The sequence below is a fragment of the Crinia signifera genome, chromosome 11, assembly GCF_055691185.1.
Source record: "Crinia signifera chromosome 11, ASM5569118v1, whole genome shotgun sequence".
NCBI classification, from domain to species: Eukaryota; Metazoa; Chordata; class Amphibia; order Anura; family Myobatrachidae; genus Crinia; species Crinia signifera.
Genome location: NC_139227.1, coordinates 121,140,003 through 121,158,442, shown reverse-complemented (window position 1 = coordinate 121,158,442; position 18,440 = coordinate 121,140,003). Strand labels below are relative to the sequence as shown.

Sequence of the window (18,440 nt, the reverse complement as noted above, 5' to 3'; positions counted from 1 at the left end):
TTCCCAGGACGAAACATTACAAGCACGGCAGAACTGACCCCGGCTCTGCTCCAGTATCATATACTGTTCCTTAAAATAGGACTCAGAGGTGTCGCTTACTCCTGGAGACAGATATATAGGACATTCCTGTACATGACTAAATAGAAATGCCATCCAACACTCGTTACCACCAATATCATCAGATCATCAATAAGTAGGAGTTTTGGGACAGCCCGAGATTGCGGTGGGATGTTTTGTGAATGTTGCGGCATAATGCACTGTAAATCTACTACATACAGTATGGGTCTCCTCTGCGTACTGTAGTGCTCCAAAGACAGAGACACCGGTATACTGTAGAGTCACAGTTGGGACCAGTGGTGGCTCCAGCACAGTACGAAATTCAAATAGGCGAGCACTAGCAACTGCCACCAACTATCATGACTCACCGCCACTTGGTGCAGCTCCACTATTCACGGTGAGATTGGGTTGACCAATGACTGGAATGTGGCTCTATCGTTCACGAAAAGTGTCATACCTAAGACCTCGGTCTCTGGCATCGTCTCCGCATATCCCATGGTTGCTCAGAGGTATTTAGATCTGGTCACTGTAGAGTCTATGACTTATGGACTCATGTGACCACATGGCTTAACACTATGTAGATGGGACATTTCCATCTTGGAAGATGCTGCCAATCCTGAATCCCGGGGTTGAAAATATGCCCCGGGATTGGCCTCCCTAATTACGACCAAGAGATCTGGATGGGAAATACAATCTGAATCACAGGTGCTTCCTGCATAAATGAGATTATCTGAATATTGGTTATAATGCAATATAACATCAAAAGGAGACTACTGTATGTGGTATTGGTCATTTTAATATGTGGGAAATCCATATGCACAAATGTATTGTTGCAGAACCTTATCTACATATGACCACACGTTAGGGGGCTGGGCTGTCCCTAGGCCACACCCCTGTTGTGTCACTAGACACACCCCTGTTGTGGCAGAAATGCTGTAATTTGCGGTTCTGCATAAATGGGGTGGGGATAAGTGGGGAGAATTCATGTAATTTAGCCCTTCCATGTACGTCAGAAAATTGCACGCGATTATCGATTAAACAAACAAACAAAAAAAAAACAAATCGGCATGGGGTCTCCCATCCTGAGCATAACCAGCCCCAGGCTCATTGAACCAGACCTGGTTCCAAATATACAGGGGACAAAAAGCATAGGGGTCCCCCGTATTTCTAAAACCAGCCCCGGACTCTTGGACGCTGGAGCGTGGATTTGTAAGTATACAGTAGGTGTAAAATTAGTGTTTGTTTAATAAAATGTTACTGTTCTCTGTGTCTGTGGTTTTTGTTTTTCTTCTTTCAACATTCTTTTTACAGGTGGACTATAAATCCAAGGGGGCCCCTTAATGCCCCGCATGCTGGGACTTGTGCCAGCCACAGTGAGCATGGTACGGCCGGGGGACCTTATGTAAAAAGTGTCCCCCGGCTATGGCATGACACAGCGGGCTGTTGGAGCCCGGTGCTGGTTTCAGAAATACGGGGGACCCCTATACTTTGTCCCCCGAATTTTTGGAATCAGGTCCAAGATGCCATTTAAAAAAAAAATGTTTTAACCTTTACACATTTTTTAAGACAGAACCATGCACAGATCTCAACGATTCGCCAGTCAAAACCTGGTCTATTTTATTTGTGATGTTTAGTAACGTTTTCCCAAAATCGCATATCATAAAATTTGCGAGTTGTACACTTGGGAAAACATCTGGATGCGAATTGAAGTGTGAGAAAAAAAAAAAAAAAATCGACAGGTCAAAATGTGCGATTTTCGTGTCAAAAAGTGAGATTTGTACAGCAATTTGTATCCTATAAAAATGTGATTTTCGGAAAAAGTGCGAATTCGGACAGTTTTTGGTAAAAAAAAATTGCAAAGGTCAGAAAATCGCATCTCATTAAATCTCGCCCGATGTATCGGCTGGGGAATGCAGTCATGATGTTTACAATCAAAAGATCTATGACCTTGCAATATACAGTGTATTGTCAGGATTAAAGACACCTGAGAAATGTTGACATTTAAATGTCGACAATAGAAATCTTAGGGTAATGCTGCGTGTACCGAGCCGGTGGTTTAAAATTAGATGTCGAGATGACTGTTAACATTTTTGAACACATCAACATGTTGGAGGCGTTGACATAATCAATTAGTACAGCTGGCTAATTAACAGAGGGGATGGTGCGGGCAGATGATGTGTCAGTAGCGCTGGCAGGAGGGATGAGACCACCTGATACTGTAAGAGTTGTGCAGCACACGTGTGACCACCTTATTGGTGCACAATAGGAACACAAAGGGACAATCTGACCACTGCAGCTACAATATAACCCATGGCGGGTTCTTACCCAGGTTCATTCTGTCCATCACTGGGACCGAACCATCGACAGCGGTAACAGCGACATGTCACTCAGAGAGTATATAACTGCTGAAGGGCCGCTCTGAGGAGCTGCAGCTGGACACTGACACTTCACATATACAACTAATGTCTCACACAGATGCTGGGGGAGAGTAACCCTTTCCTGTCCAGACGCCAGGCCAGCACCCATAACAGCCATTACACAGCTGCTGGAGAGAGTAACCCCTTCCTGTCCAGACGCCAGCCCAGCACCCATAACAGCCATTACACAGCTGCTAGGGGAGAGTAACCCTTTCCTGTCCAGACGCCAGCCCAGCACCCATAACAGGCCGTTACACAGCTGCTGCATGAGAGTAACCCTTTCCTGTCCAGACTCCAGGCATAGCCTCCTAAGTAGAGAAACAGGACAATGATTTCATCTGTGAAAATCTTGGTTTGCAGATGGGGAGATGAGAGCGGTGGCCTTTACAGGGTACATGCGGCCCGGGGTACACCAGTCAGATGCCGCTAATCAAAACCATGGGATTATTCTGATAAATGCCTGGATTACCAGAGATGCATAGAGGGGCTACAATGATGCAATTGCGTTATTGGTCTCTGCAGACTGGCCACTTTCAAGGATGGCTGAGGAGGGGATGCGGTAAGGTGCAGGGTAGCGCAGTCTTGGATTATAGACACCTTGCTTTTCAAGGAGCCGGGAATGTCATTCAACTTTCCGGAGCCTCCCAGCCGATCTAGGAGAGTAGGCAAGTATCGTATTACCCAGAGGTGCCATGGAGGGATCGCAGCAGACATTGCATATGTGCCACTGGTCCCCCATCTCTGACTGGTGTCTATTGGGGGGCTGCAAAGCTGGTTTACTAAGCGCCAGAATGTAACAGATTCCTGAGCTTGGCCCTGACAGCTAACAGCGCCACATCCTATCATTACCAGGAGAAAGAGAGCTACATGTGCAGTAGCGCTGCAAGATCTGAATACATTGCAGGGATGTCTGTGACCTTTGATACATTCTGACGGTATATAACCCATACTTGGCTACTTTTGAAAACTAGTTTCAGGGAGATTATAGTTGGTAATATAATTTTGCAAGGTGCCCCATTGAGGGGGTGTGTCATGCTCCGCCCAGTGGGCATGTGTCTAGTTCCATATATGGAGAAGTTGTGAACGTGGCACCTAGAAGCATGGGTGTCGTGTGTACTGCTACATCTGAGAGGAATCTTTTAAAATGACTTATACCCAAATGTAGATGAGCCCAAAGCAGTTAGTAAGAGCTACTATAGTTGGTAAACAATGTAACAGTGTAATGTGGGCTAGGTGACATGAGGAAGATTGCTAGACTAATGAGGGAGAGAGGGAGATTGCTGCTATGTCAGGAAGTCTCCTGCAGAATGCAGGAGGGGAGGTAACTATGATGTAACAGTGTAATGTGGGCTAGGTGACATGGGGGAGATTGCTAGACTAATGAGGGGAGAGAGGGAGATTGCTGCTATGTCAGGGAGTCTCCTGCAGAATGCAGGAGGGGAGGTAACCATGATGTAACAGTGTAATGTGGGCTAGGTGACATGAGGGAGATTGCTAGACTAATGAGGGAGAGAGGGAGATTGCTGCTATATCAGGAAGTCTCCTGCAGAATACAAGAGGGGAGGTAACTATGATGTAACAGTGTAATGTCGGCTAGGTGACATGAGGGAGATTGATAGACTAATGAGGGAGAGAGGGAGATTGCTGCTATATCAGGGAGTCTCCTGCAGAATGCAGGAGGGGAGGTAACCATGATGTAACAGTGTAATGTGGGCTAGGTGACATGAGGGAGATTGCTAGACTAATGAGGAAGAAAGGGAGATTGCTGCTATGTCAGGGAGTCTCCTGCAGAATGCAGGATGGGAGGTAATTATGATGTAACAGTGTAATGTGGGCTAGGTAACATGAGGGAGATTGCTAGACTAAAGAGGAGAGAATGAGATTGCTGCTATGTTAGGGAGTCTCATGCAAAATGCAGGAGGGTAGGTAATTATGATGTAACAGTGTAATGTGGGCTAGGTGACATGAGGTAGATTGCTAGACTAATGAGGGAGAGAGGGAGATTGCTGCTATGTCAGGGAGTCTCATGGAGAATGCAGGAGGGTAGGTAACTATGATGTAACAGTGTAATGTGGGCTAGGTGACATGATTGAGATTGGTAGACTAATGAGGGAGAGAGGGAGATTGCTGCTATGTCAGGAAGTCTCCTGCAGAATGCAGGAGGGGAGGTAACTATGATGTAACAGTGTAATGTGGGCTAGGTGACATGAGGGAGATTGCTAGACTAATGAGGGAGAGAGGGAGATTGCGGCTATTTCAGGGAGTCTCCTGGAGAATGCAGGAGGGGAGGTAACTATGGTGTAACAGTGTAATGTGGGCTAGGTGACATGAGGGAGATTGCTAGACTAATGAGGGAGAGGGGGAGATTGCTGCTATATCAGGGAGTCTCCTGGAGAATGCAGGAGGGTAGGTAACTATGATATAATCTATTTTTATTGTCAGCAGCAGCAATAAGTGACTACAATCAGGTCTAACACCCTATGATTGATAACTCCGCTCTGACATGTTGGAAGAGGGACCATACTGTAAAGGATCCATTGGGATATCAGTCTGCCCTCACTGTGGGCATGAGCGACCTAAGGTGGCAAATGCACAGTAGCACTGCCGGAATGGAACAGGGCAGAACTTTCACTATTGGCAGTGCCGGAACAGCTGCTTATCGGAGCAATGGGAAAAGGGGGATCGCTCTGATGGTGCTGCTGAATACAGCAAATGTGATGAAGAAATAGTGCCTGCCAAATCCCAATTCTTGATAAATCCTATGTGATGATACTGCTCCCCCTGCTGCTCAAACAGAATACTGCGGATTACAGCATTTGTTTCTTAGCATTTGATGCCAATATTATCCTATATAATAAAAAGCTAATGCTGCTCCTCACCTTTATGGATGTGGGGGATTCAAGTGTTGTGTGCACTGGCGGCCACTAGATGGCGCAATTTTAGTGTTGCTCCAGATGGGCTGCCACCGCTGCTGAGATTACGGTTATGTGGATCGGTCATTTGATGGGCTGTAACTAGACATTTATATTTGACATAATTGTTTGCTAGGTTTTAACTACAGTAAATTGAAAACTCCGCTATTCAGCATAAATGTAAACCTCCAACAAGGGGAATCCGAGCGGCTCCGAGCTCAGCATCCCATATACAATGGTTCTGACCAGATGTAATCCTCAGTCCCCTCAGCCCATCACAGAGGCTGCTGGTCTGTAATGGTCCAATACACAATACAGGTGGGTGTGGTCTAGAGCCCCGACCGTCGGGATTCTGTATACCGACATTGGAATCCCCGACTGCCGGTTCTCCGACAGCGGAGCGAATGCATTGAAGGTTATTGCGGACTCTGTGGCTCGCTGCACTCGTCACAGGTTCTATTCTCCATTTAGGGGGATCGTGGACAGCTGGTGGGTGCCCTGCAATGGGTCCCCGCAGACCCCCCTCCCCCCCCCCCCCCCTAGGTCCGGGAGGGAGGCATGCGGGGATCTGGGCAGTGCCGCAGCGCAGTCCCTGCAGCGGATGGGAACAAGTAGCTGTATTAATACCGCTACTTGTGCCCATCCGCCTCAGTTACTCGGCCGCTGCCTTCCCATCTGCTGCAGGGACCCAGCTGTTGACAGGTGAGCTCCGGCCATGGCCCGTGGGTGCTCACCATTTTCCATGGGTGCTTGGGCCCCGGAGCACCCACAGTTTCAGCGCCTATGACCATGGACCCCCACCTGGAAGAAGAGCACCTGTAAGTCGGGATCCCGAATGTCGGGCATTTAACAGTCATTATACTGACCTTCGGAATCCCAACTGTCAGGAGGTCACCCGGCACCAGCACAGGTACACTGCTGGGATTGAGGGTGCTGGATTATGGTGTGTTGGACTATACACTGACCTTTAAATGCACCTGTATTAAGTTGAGTCCACATGACCCATCCTGCAGGGAGTACGGACGGAAATTGGCATAATGATGTACGATATAATCTGCCACCGCAGTCCTATAACAATCACAGCGACTCTTCCATCAAATCCCACATCCGCCCTCTAATCTCCCAATTATCCCAACTCCGATCATATCCTCTATTTTGGGGTATCACTTTCACAACCTTACACAGACTCCGGCAGTAAATTAATTAAGGTTTATGTTCCCCAGTGATAAAACAAATGGACTGGTATAAAGATAAAAGGAATCTAATTACGACAAGCGCTCGGCATCTCTGCACCCACATATCCGAAGCCCAGAATCTTCCTTTGAACAGTCGCTGTATAAGAGCGTCACTCATCTCCGTGTATGTCTGGGGAAAATAAAGGGGGGGGGGAGGGATTTATGTCATACGAGACCAGTGTGAAATCCCCACCGATTGCTCAAATGAAATACTCCGTTTTATAATCCAATTAAATGAAATCTCCTCTTGATGCCAGTAGAAGCGACGTAGGCCCCTTTCCAATAAGGGGCCCAGACAGTTATTGTTGATGTAGATGATCAGGCAGGGCCGCTGGTCCTAGAGACAGATCACAGGGGCTTTAAATATAGAAACTTAAGAAGGTTTTGCTCTGAATCATCCTCCGCTAAGATAACAGACATGAGGCTCTATTTGGTTTAAGAGGCCTTCTTCAGAAAACAGTTTGTGATAACTTGTGTGAGAAAATGATCCAGAAATAATTGTGTGCCAACGTTCCGACTGTCCAAGCCTCTCAGTATTTCATGGGTGACGTCTATGGCCATGTCACGCAATAAAAAAAACAAAACACCAAGGGTGACATGAGTGGTAAAAATGATATATTATTCATAAATACTCCATACACACAAAGCAATAAGCGCTAGATTGGGCGTTCAGATCACTTCTGGTTTTACACTAGTTTTATGGCCAAAAACTGCCGCGTAGAAAACAATCAGCTCATTGGCCGGAACAAGGAAATCGCAGCCTATTACGCTTGATCCTATTTGCCATAGCGGAGTGTGGGGAAGCGATATAGGGCCGCTTGTATTGCGTTGCCAGTCTGGTGGCCGCGCGTGGGTGCTGTCCGAACTTGGAGGTTTTTTAAAGGGACAACCATTTACCAGACATGATTTTACAATACATCCGACCCATGGTCTGAATATACCGGCACTGCAAGAGACATTAATCAATCCTGTATGGAAACTCAATTGATGCATATTGTAAGAGAAGCATTTATAGGGGGTATTCAATACCAGGTCCCGACAGTAGGAATCCCGCCCATTTTAGCCGGCTTCCGACAGTTATTCTACTGTTGGTATTCAAAGTTCCAACAGTCAAGTGTCGGAAAGTCCTGAAGTAGTTGAAAACTGCCGCAAAATGTCGGAAAACAGACATGGCTTCGACAATCCGTGGCCGTTTCTGACTAAACAAATCCACCTTTATTGCTATCGGTAACAGCAGCATTGCGGTCATTAACGACAGCATTGAATAGGCGGGATGCAGTCAAAATCCCAACGGTCAAAATCCCGAATGGGTCATTTACCGACAAGGACAAAATCCCGACAAGGTCAAAATCCCGACAAGGATCAAAATCACGACATTTAAAATTCTGACAAGGTCAAAATACCAACATATAGAATGTACAGGTGAAACAGTCAACATGACTTTCCGTCCACAGGTCGCAAAGTTGACATGGGTTTTTTCACTATTTTTTGACCCGACATGTGCCGACAGGCGGTATTTCATGCCCTACCATCCACTAGCGCCAGGCAGGAGAATAAAATAGTGTGCCGAGCGCAGCGAGGCACCGTGCCAGAAGCATTGCGAGTGAAGCGAGGGGCTGTGGTTCACTTCCAACTGTGTCCATGTTGACTGTGTCGACATTCGGGTCAAAAAACAGTGAAAAAACCCATGTCGACCTCGCGACCTGTCGATGGAAAGTCATGTTGACTGTTTCGCCTGTACATTCTATATGTCGGGATTTTGACCTTGTCGGGATTTTGACAATCAGGATTTCATACAGAATCCGAATAGGAGAGTGCTGCTATTTCCTCTCTGTCGGGAAATACCTGTATCGGCAGATTGAATACCCCCCCCCCACCAGGGCCAGATTAAGGGCCCTAATGGGCCTGGAGCAGGAAATGTTCAACTGCCTATTATCAGCAGTGTAGTAGGTGAGGCCAATGGCATAAAAGTACACAAATTGCATAAATGTGTAAAATAGGAATGAAGCTGTAATACTTATGATGTATGGCCAACCATGTTCCAGGAGCCTGTCTGGTGAACAGCAGTCTTTTATGTTGATGGGCCTATTTATGTGGGGGCCTGGAGCTGCAGCTCCATCTGCCCCATTGTTTTCAATATACATAGATCTCATGTGTAATGAATGCAATATACAATCCAGGAGTGTTGTGTGTGGGGTCACTTACCGCTGTCCTACAGGTCAGTGACATAGGGGTGCCCCCAACTTCACCCCTTATGGAGATTTGGGACAGTCTGGGATTAGAGGAAACCTCATCTTGACCTGCTTGTCTGGGAGATCTCAGGTTCTTCCAAATTAATGCAAATCCAGATCCCAGCAGGGGTCCCATCAACTACAGTAACCTCAGCATACAGTCAGAGTAGCCGGTGGGTGTGAATTAGTCGGGGTGAGAGCCGCTGATGACCCTAATAATAAGCTCGTCTCAGCAGCATTCATACACACTGGAGGAATCTCCCAAACTAAGAATAAACAAATGAAGGCGGTGAAAGAAGTGTGAAAGGAAATTGCCCCATGTGTCTATATGACCACTTGTGTAACTGCCCTGTGTCCCTGTGTGTCCACCCTGTGTGACCACTTGTGTAACTGCCCCGTGTCCCTGTGTGTCCACCCTGTGTGACCACTTGTGTAACTGCCCCGTGTCCCTGTGTATCTACCCTGTATGACCACTTCTGTAACTGCCCCGTGTCCCTGTGTATCTACCCTGTGTGACCACTTGTGTAACTGCCCCATGTCCCTGTGTATCTACCCTGTGCGGCCACTTGTGTAACTGCCCCGTGCCCCTGTGTATCTACTCTGTGCGACCACTTGTGTAACTGCCCCCGTGTCCCTGTGTATCTACTCTGTGCGACCACTTGTGTAACTGCCCCGTGTCCCTGTGTATCTACCCTGTGCGACCACTTGTGTAACTGCCCCGTGTCCCTGTGTATTTACCCTGTGCAACCACTTGTGTAACTGCCCCGTGTCCCTGTGTATCTATCCTGTATGACCACTTGTGTACCTGCCCCGTGTACCTGTGTACCTATCCTGTATTACCGCTTGTGTAACTGCCCCGTGTCCCTGTGTATCTACCCTGTGCGACCACTTGTGTAACTGCCCCGTGTCCCTGTGTATCTACCCTGTGCGACGACTTGTATAACTGCCCCCGTGCCCCTGTGTATCTACCCTGTGCGACCACTTGTGTAACTGCCCCGTGTCCCTGTGTATCTACCCTGTATTACCGCTTGTGTAACTGCCCTGTGTCCCTGTGTATCTACCCTGTATGACCACTTGTGTAACTGCCCCGTGTCCCTGTGTACCTATCCTGTATTACCGATTGTGTAACTGCCCCTTGTCCCTGTGTTCTACCCTGTGCCGCCACTTGTGTAACTGCCCCGTGCCCCTGTGTATCTACTCGGTGCGACCACTTGTGTAACTGCCCCGTGTCCCTGTGTATCTACCCTGTGCGACCACTTGTGTAACTGCCCCGTGTCCCTGTGTATCTACCCTGTGCGACCACTTGTGTAACTGCCCTGTGTCCCTGTGTATCTACCCTGTATGACCACTTGTGTAAATGCCCCGTGTCCCTGTGTATCTACCCTGTGCAACCACTTGTGTAACTGCCCCGTGTCCCTGTGTACCTATCCTGTATTACCGCTTGTGTAACTGCCCCGTGTCCCTGTGTATCTACCCTGTGAGACCACTTGTGTAACTGCCCCGTGCCCCTGGGTATCTACCCTGTGCGACGACTTGTGTAACTGCCCCGTGCCCCTGTGTATCTACCCTGTGCGACCACTTGTGTAACTGCCCCGTGTCCCTGTGTATCTACCCTGTGCGACGACTTGTATAACTGCCCGTGCCCCTGTGTATCTACCCTGTGCGACCACTTGTGTAACTGCCCCGTGTCCTTGTGTATCTACCCTGTATTACCGCTTGTGTAACTGCCCTGTGTCCCTGTGTATCTACCCTGTATGACCACTTGTGTACCTGCCCCGTGTACCTGTGTACCTATCCTGTATTACCGCTTGTGTAACTGCCCCGTGTCCAGTGTATCTACCCTGTGCGACCACTTGTGTAACTGCCCCGTGTCCCTGTGTATCTACCCTGTGCGACGACTTGTATAACTGCCCCGTGCCCCTGTGTATCTACCCTGTGCGACCACTTGTGTAACTGCCCCGTGTCCCTGTGTATCTACCCTGTATTACCGCTTGTGTAACTGCCCTGTGTCCCTGTGTATCTACCCTGTATGACCACTTGTGTAACTGCCCCGTGTCCCTGTGTACCTATCCTGTATTACCGATTGTGTAACTGCCCCTTGTCCCTGTGTATCTACCCTGTGCCGCCACTTGTGTAACTGCCCCGTGCCCCTGTGTATCTACTCGGTGCGACCACTTGTGTAACTGCCCCGTGTCCCTGTGTATCTACCCTGTGCGACCACTTGTGTAACTGCCCCGTGTCCCTGTGTATCTACCCTGTGCGACCACTTGTGTAACTGCCCCGTGTCCCTGTGTATCTACCCTGTATGACCACTTGTGTAACTGCCCCGTGTCCCTGTGTATCTACCCTGTGCAACCACTTGTGTAACTGCCCCGTGTCCCAGTGTATCTACCCTGTGTGACCACTTGTGTAACTGCCCCGTGCCCCTGGGTATCTACCCTGTGCGACGACTTGTGTAACTGCCCCGTGCCCCTGTGTATCTACCCTGTGCAACCACTTGTGTAACTGCCCGTGTCCCTGTGTATCTACCCTGTATTACCGCTTGTGTAACTGCCCTGTGTCCCTGTGTATCTACCCTGTATGACCACTTGTGTAACTGCCCCGTGTCCCTGTGTACCTACCCTGTATCACCGCTTGTGTAACTGCCCCGTGTCCCTGTGTATCTACCCTGTGCTACCACTTGTGTAACTGCCCCGTGCCCCTGTGTATCTACCCTGTGCGACGACTTGTATAACTGCCCCGTGCCCCTGTGTATCTACCCTGTATTACCGCTTGTGTAACTGCCCCGTGTCCCTGTGTATCTACCCTGTGCGACCACTTGTGTAACTGCCCCGTGTCCCTGTGTACCTATCCTGTATTACCGCTTGTGTAACTGCCCGTGTTCCTGTGTATCTACCCTGTATGACCACTTGTGTAACTGCCCCGTGTCCCTGTGTACCTACCCTGTATTAACGCTTGTGTAACTGCCCCGTGTCCCTGTGTATCTACCCTGTGCGACCACTTGTGTAACTGCCCCGTGTCCCTGTGTACCTATCCCGTATTACCGCTTGTGTAACTGCCCTGTGCCCCTGTGTAACTACCCTGTGTGACCACTTGTGTAACTGCCCTGTGTATCTACCCTGTGTGACCACTTGTGTAACTGCCCCGTGTCCCTGTGTACCTACCCTGTATTACCGCTTGTGTGACTGCCCTGTGCCCCTGTGTATCTACCCTGTATGACCACTTTACCATTCACGTGGACTCAACGGTACAGTGTGCCGAGCGCAGAGGTAGTGGAGCAAGTAGGAACAGCGCTGAGGTCATTGGTTCTATCCCCACCATGTGTTATATATATATATATATATATATATATATATATATATATATATATACGGGGCAGTACGGACGGTGTAATGGTTATAGCATTACTGCCTCACAGCGCTGAGGTCATGGGTTCTATCCCCACCATGTGTTATATATACGGGGCAGTACAGACGGTGTAATGGTTAGCATTACCGCCTCACAGCGCTGAGGTCATGGGTTCTATTCCCACCATGTGTTATATATACGGGGCAGTACGGACGGTGTAATGGTTAGCATTACCGCCTCACAGCGCTGAGGTCATGGGTTCTATTCCCACCATGTGTTATATATACGGGGCAGTACGGCAGTACTACTGCCTCACAGCACTGAGGTCATGGGTTCTATCCCCACCATGTGTTATATATACGGGGCAGTACGGACGGTGTAATGGTTACACTGAGGTCAAGGGTTCGATTCCCACCATGGCCCTAACTGTGTGGAGTTTGTATATTCCCCCCCCCCCCCCCCCCCCCCCCCCCCCGCGCTTGCGTGGGTTTCCTCCGGGTGCTCCGGCTTCCTCCCACAATCCCAAAATATACTGGTAGGTTAATTGGCTCCCAACAAAATTAACCCTAGAATGTCTGTGTGCGCGTGTACATGTGGTAGGGAATATAGATTGTTCTGGGGCAGGGACTGATGCGAGTGCTCAAATATTCTCTGTACAGCGCTGCGGAATATGTGTGCGCTATATAAATAACTGGTAATAAATAATAATAGGACATATACGCTTATACAGTATATATTATAACTAAGAAGTAGAATACTGTGTAATATGAATATATTATGATGCTAAAGAACATGAAGTAATATACTATAATCTGAAGGAATATAGAGTGATATGATAGAATAGAAGTATTACAGTAGGGTATCATATGGAATATTATAGAAGATTAAATATATTCATGGTAATTAGGTAATGCAATATGTATGGTTTACAAATATATGATCTAGAATGAGGTAAATGAATGATATTATAAAGGAATAGAATAGGATATAACAGTATGTAATATAATATATTCGTAATATGCAAAGGCTCTGGGGTGAAAGGCCGGCAGTGGAGAAGGTGGCACTGGAGGCAGTGGAGAAGGTGGCACTGGAGGCAGTAGGGAAGGTGGCACTGGAGGCAGCGGGGAAGGTGGCACTGGAGGCAGCGGGGAAGGTGGCACTGGAGGCAGCGGGGAAGTGTGCACTGGTGGCAGCGGGGAAGGTGGCACTGGTGGCAGCGGGGAAGGTGGCACTAGAGGCAGCGGGGAAGGTGGCACTGGAGGCAGCGGGGAAGGTGGCACTGGAGGCAGCGGGGAAGGTGGCACTGGAGGCAGCGGGGAAGGTGGCACTGGAGGCAGCGGGGAAGGTGGCACTGGTGGCAGCGGGGAAGGTGGCACTGGAGGCATCGGGGAAGGTGGCACGTGGGGAAGGTGGCACTGGTGGCAGCGGGGAAGGTGGCACGGGAGGCAGCGGGGAAGGTGGCACGGGAGGCAGCGGGGAAGGTGGCACTGGAGGCAGCGGGGAAGGTGGCACTGGAGGCAGCGGGGAAGGTGGCACTGGAGGCAGCGGGGAAGGTGGCACTGGAGGCAGCGGGGAAGGTGGCACTGGAGACAGCGGGGAAGGTGGCACTGGAGGCAGCGGGGAAGGTGGCACTGGAGGCAGTGGGGAAGGTTGCACTGGTGGCAGGTGGGGAAGGTGGCACTGGTGGCAGGTGGGGAAGGTGGCACTGGTGGCAGGTGGGGAAGGTGGCACTGGAGGCAATGGGGAAGGTGGCACTGGTGGCAGGTGGGGAAGGTGGCACTGGAGGCAATGGAGAAGGTGGCACTGGTGTCAGTAGGGAAAGTGGCACTAGGGAAGGTGGTACTGGTGGCAGATACTGTATCCCATCAGAAGAAGGTAAGCTATTGCTATAGTACAGATATGACAGAACTAGGGACATACTGTGGCTGCTGTGTCACTTCTGTCACCTCCACACCGTGGGGGCTCTGACGTCTCATTAAGGCTACGTTCAGGTGACCTGGGAAGACAACTGTGTGTGTGTTAATTCTGCGTGTGTGTTATTGGGCGTGTGGCTGGGATGACACCTCCACTTCAAGGACTCTCCATCAGTAGCTGTAAAGATCAAGATCTCCCAGGCACTTCCCAATACTACCCCCAATACACACAGCTAGGCTGATTTACCCAGGCCTCCTCGCATCCAGAAACTGCAATAATATCAGCTGACGTGTGTCTATATACTGTAGCACACCTGCACATGATATATAGGATATCTGTGTAACTTACCTATAACTATCTACAACGGTTCTGTAGCACTATATAAAAAGGGATAAAACTAACGGTTTCAGATGAAAAGATCTACAGCAGGTGTCAAATTTAGATACGCTGACGTTGCCCCCTTGATTTGAAAGGAAGGAAATCATACAATTGTAATACACACTGTACCCCCGGAAATTGATGTTATATCCGGCTAGCATGGTACGCAGCATAGGAACAGAGTAGAAGGTGCACCATACACCATTTAAATTTTTGTATATAATACATGAGGTTCTTGGCATAGTATTGGCCAATAGTATGAGCCTGCCCACCACTCGTCAAGGTGACCTCATCAGACAGGTCCCTAACATTGTGGGGGTTCACCCCTGGGGTACAGGGCACTCCCAAACTGCCCCATCCAGACCACCCCAGGGCACCACACATATAAAAATATAAAGTGGAGTATCAGAGTGTGAGTGTTAAAATAAAAAAAAGGAGTGAGAGTGTTAGTATACTAGTGAGATATCCGAGTAAGTATACCAGTGAGATATCCGAGTGTTAGTATACTAGTGAGATATCAGAGTTAGTATACCAGTGAGATATCAGAGTGTTAGTATACCAGTGAGATATCAGAGTGTTAGTATACCAGTGAGATATCCGAGTGTTAGTATACCAGTGAGATATCCGAGTGTTAGTATACTAGTGAGATATCAGAGTGTTAGTATACTAGTGAGATATCAGAGTGTTAGTATACTAGTAGGATATCCGAGTGTTAGTATAGTGAGATATCAGAGTTAGTATACTAGTAAGATATCAGAGTGTTAGTATACTAGTGAAATATCAGAGTGTTAGTATACTAGTGAGATATCAGAGTGTTAGTATACTAGTGAGATATCAGAGTGTTAGTATACTAGTGAGATATCAGAGTGTTAGTATACTAGTGAGATATCAGTGTTAGTATAATAGTGAGATATCAGAGTGTTAGTACACCAATGAGATATCAGTGTTAGTATAATAGTGAGATATCAGAGTGATAGTATAATAGTGAGATATGCGAGTGTTAGCATAATAGTGAGATATCAGAGTGTTAGCATAATAGTGAGATATCAGAGTGTTAGCATAATAGTGAGATATCAGAGTGTTAGTATACTAGTGAGATATCAGAGTGTTAGTATACTAGTGAGATATCAGAGTGTTAGTATACTAGTAGGATATCCGAGTGTTAGTATAGTGAGATATCAGAGTGTTAGTATACTAGTAGGATATCCGAGTGTTAGTATAGTGAGATATCAGAGTTAGTATACTAGTAAGATATCAGAGTGTTAGTATACTAGTGAGATATCAGAGTGTTAGTATACTAGTGAGATATCAGAGTGTTAGTATACTAGTGAGATATCAGAGTGTTAGTATACTAGTGAGATATCAGAGTGTTAGTATAATAGTGAGATATCAGAGTGTTAGTATACTAGTGAGATATCAGAGTGTTAGTATAATAGTGAGATATCAGAGTGTTAGTATAATAGTGAGATATGCGAGTGTTAGTATAATAGTGAGATATGCGAGTGTTAGTATAATAGTGAGATATGCGAGTGTTAGTATAATAGTGAGATATGCGAGTGTTAGTATACTAGTGAGATATGCGAGTGTTAGTATACTAGTGAGATATGCGAGTGTTAGTATACTAGTGAGATATCAGAGTGTTAGTATACTAGTAGGATATCCGAGTGTTAGTATAGTGAGATATCAGAGTTAGTATACTAGTAAGATATCAGAGTGTTAGTATACTAGTGAGATATCAGAGTGTTAGTATACTAGTGAGATATCAGAGTGTTAGTATACTAGTGAGATATCAGAGTGTTAGTATACTAGTGAGATATCAGAGTGTTAGTATAATAGTGAGATATCAGAGTGTTAGTATACTAGTGAGATATCAGAGTGTTAGTATAATAGTGAGATATCAGAGTGTTAGTATAATAGTGAGATATCAGAGTGTTAGTATAATAGTGAGATATCAGAGTGTTAGCATAATAGTGAGATATCAGAGTGTTAGCATAATAGTGAGATATCAGAGTGTTAGTATACTAGTGAGATATCAGAGTGTTAGCATAATAGTGAGATATCAGAGTGTTAGTATACTAGTGAGATATCAGAGTAAAAGGGGGAAGCAAAGTAGGGAAGTATGCCTCAAGGGAAAGTATAAAGGCGAGGTCTTAGAAGTTCCAAACCCGCCACCTTCATTAAGTACAACAAGGATATTCATAGAGAGCCTTGATTTTTTTGAAAGACAGACTTGGTGGCGCGCCCCCCCCCCCCAAATCCCGGCACCCTAGGTAGCTGCTTAAAGCTGCCTAATGGTAGAGCCGGCCCTGCCCACACCCCAAAAGCTCACCCCACATCTGACTTGCTATATAATAGGATCTTACCTGTAGTTTGGCTATGCACAATGGTGATATAAGGAGGTTGTTAGCATATATTTGGCCAAAGATATGACCCAGCCCACCTCTTTTGAAGAGTTCCCTTACACTCAGGGGATCACGTCTCGGGTGCAGCCTGCAGGACATCCCCAAACCTGCACTCCAGACATGCAGTCTAGAGCACCGTATCCTATACAGCGTGTGTGGATACCAGACCGTTGGTCTGCAGGTGGAGGAGAACCATGGAGCCATCAGGACATCAGAAGGGGGGAGGTGGCAGCAGCTGGTCACAGACATTAGACCAAATCATCTTTTGGCATGGGTGGTGGGTAAGTGGAATAGACTCTCATCAGAGGTGGCAGAGTCGGAGACAGCAGAGGTCTTTAAACATGCTTGGTATAGACAAGGGGTGGCCAAACCGGTCATCGAGATCTACCAATGGTCCACGTTTTCCAAATCACCTAGCTGGTGCACAGCTGTAGTCATTACTAACTGTCACATTTTCAAACCTGCTGCATTCATAGCAACTATAGATCCACAGGTTGCCTTGAAAAACATGAACTGTTGGTAGATCTTGTGGACAGGTTTGGCCACCACTGGCATAGACATAAGGATATCGCCTGAACCTGCAGGCACTCAAGTCTCAGCAAACGAGTTACATTTGCTAGTGTCAAAAATGAGCAGTGTCTCCACTATAGTTGGCATCAATTTAGAATTGGAAATTTTTTGTTTGCAAACATGAGGTTTGGCTATTAATGAAAGTTTTTTTTAAAGGTCTCTACTACTGTACTTACTGGAGTCGGCGGTGGTGTCAGCAACTCTACCCCCCTAGCAGTGTCGTAATAAAGTCATGTGTGCAGGAAGCAGGATGGGTCAGCTAATAAAATAATTCTAGATTTCTGGGTATTGACTACAACAGTTCTAAGACGGATCTGTTATTCCCCCATAGCACACTGTACAGACCCTTCTGCTCCAGACACTATTTCCAGAGGCGGAATTAGTTTAAATTAGTAGCAAATGTCAGAGGTGAAGAGAACACAGAGGACAAGTGTCCGGACAGCTGAGCAAGCTTCCACCCCCTGTGCCATAAGGAATAGATGATGTATACATATGTAATGATAATAGACAGGACATCCATTTACAGTATTTACACCAGCCTGTGCTGCCATCCCCCATGATGTAATGCATAGTGAATATATACATATACGTACGATAATATACACAAGCTGGTATAATGTATACTGTATATGGATGCTCTGCGTACTGTACCTCACAACTTTTCTGCTTTCAATACCGGATCTGTCCCTGGGGTGGGTGTGACCTTGGGTGGAAGGACATGGCCTAACACCGCGACCCTCCAGCTCTGTCAAATTGGGGGCATGCCTAGCTTGCCCTGGGCAGCCCCTGGCATCCCTCCCTGCACGGCATCTATTAAGTTAGCACTGGCAGCTCTGCACTTTTCCTGGGCATATGCCCGGTCCTCTGTTTAAATAGCACCCCGCCGTGGAGCTTCTCCCGCCCACGGGAAAGGAATGATGTATATGGTGAGTCATGTGGCTGGCCCCTCAGCTCCCCCACCGCTCAGAATGGCAGC

The 18,440-nt window shown here is 47.4% G+C and overlaps 1 protein-coding gene across 2 annotated transcripts in view; it reads right to left on the bottom strand.

Annotated features, from left to right (window-relative positions):
- The window catches only part of SERGEF (secretion regulating guanine nucleotide exchange factor), a 461,739-nt gene that overhangs the window by 62,052 nt on the left and 381,247 nt on the right, over window positions 1-18,440 (bottom strand). The gene's annotated exons all lie outside the window — the stretch shown is intronic.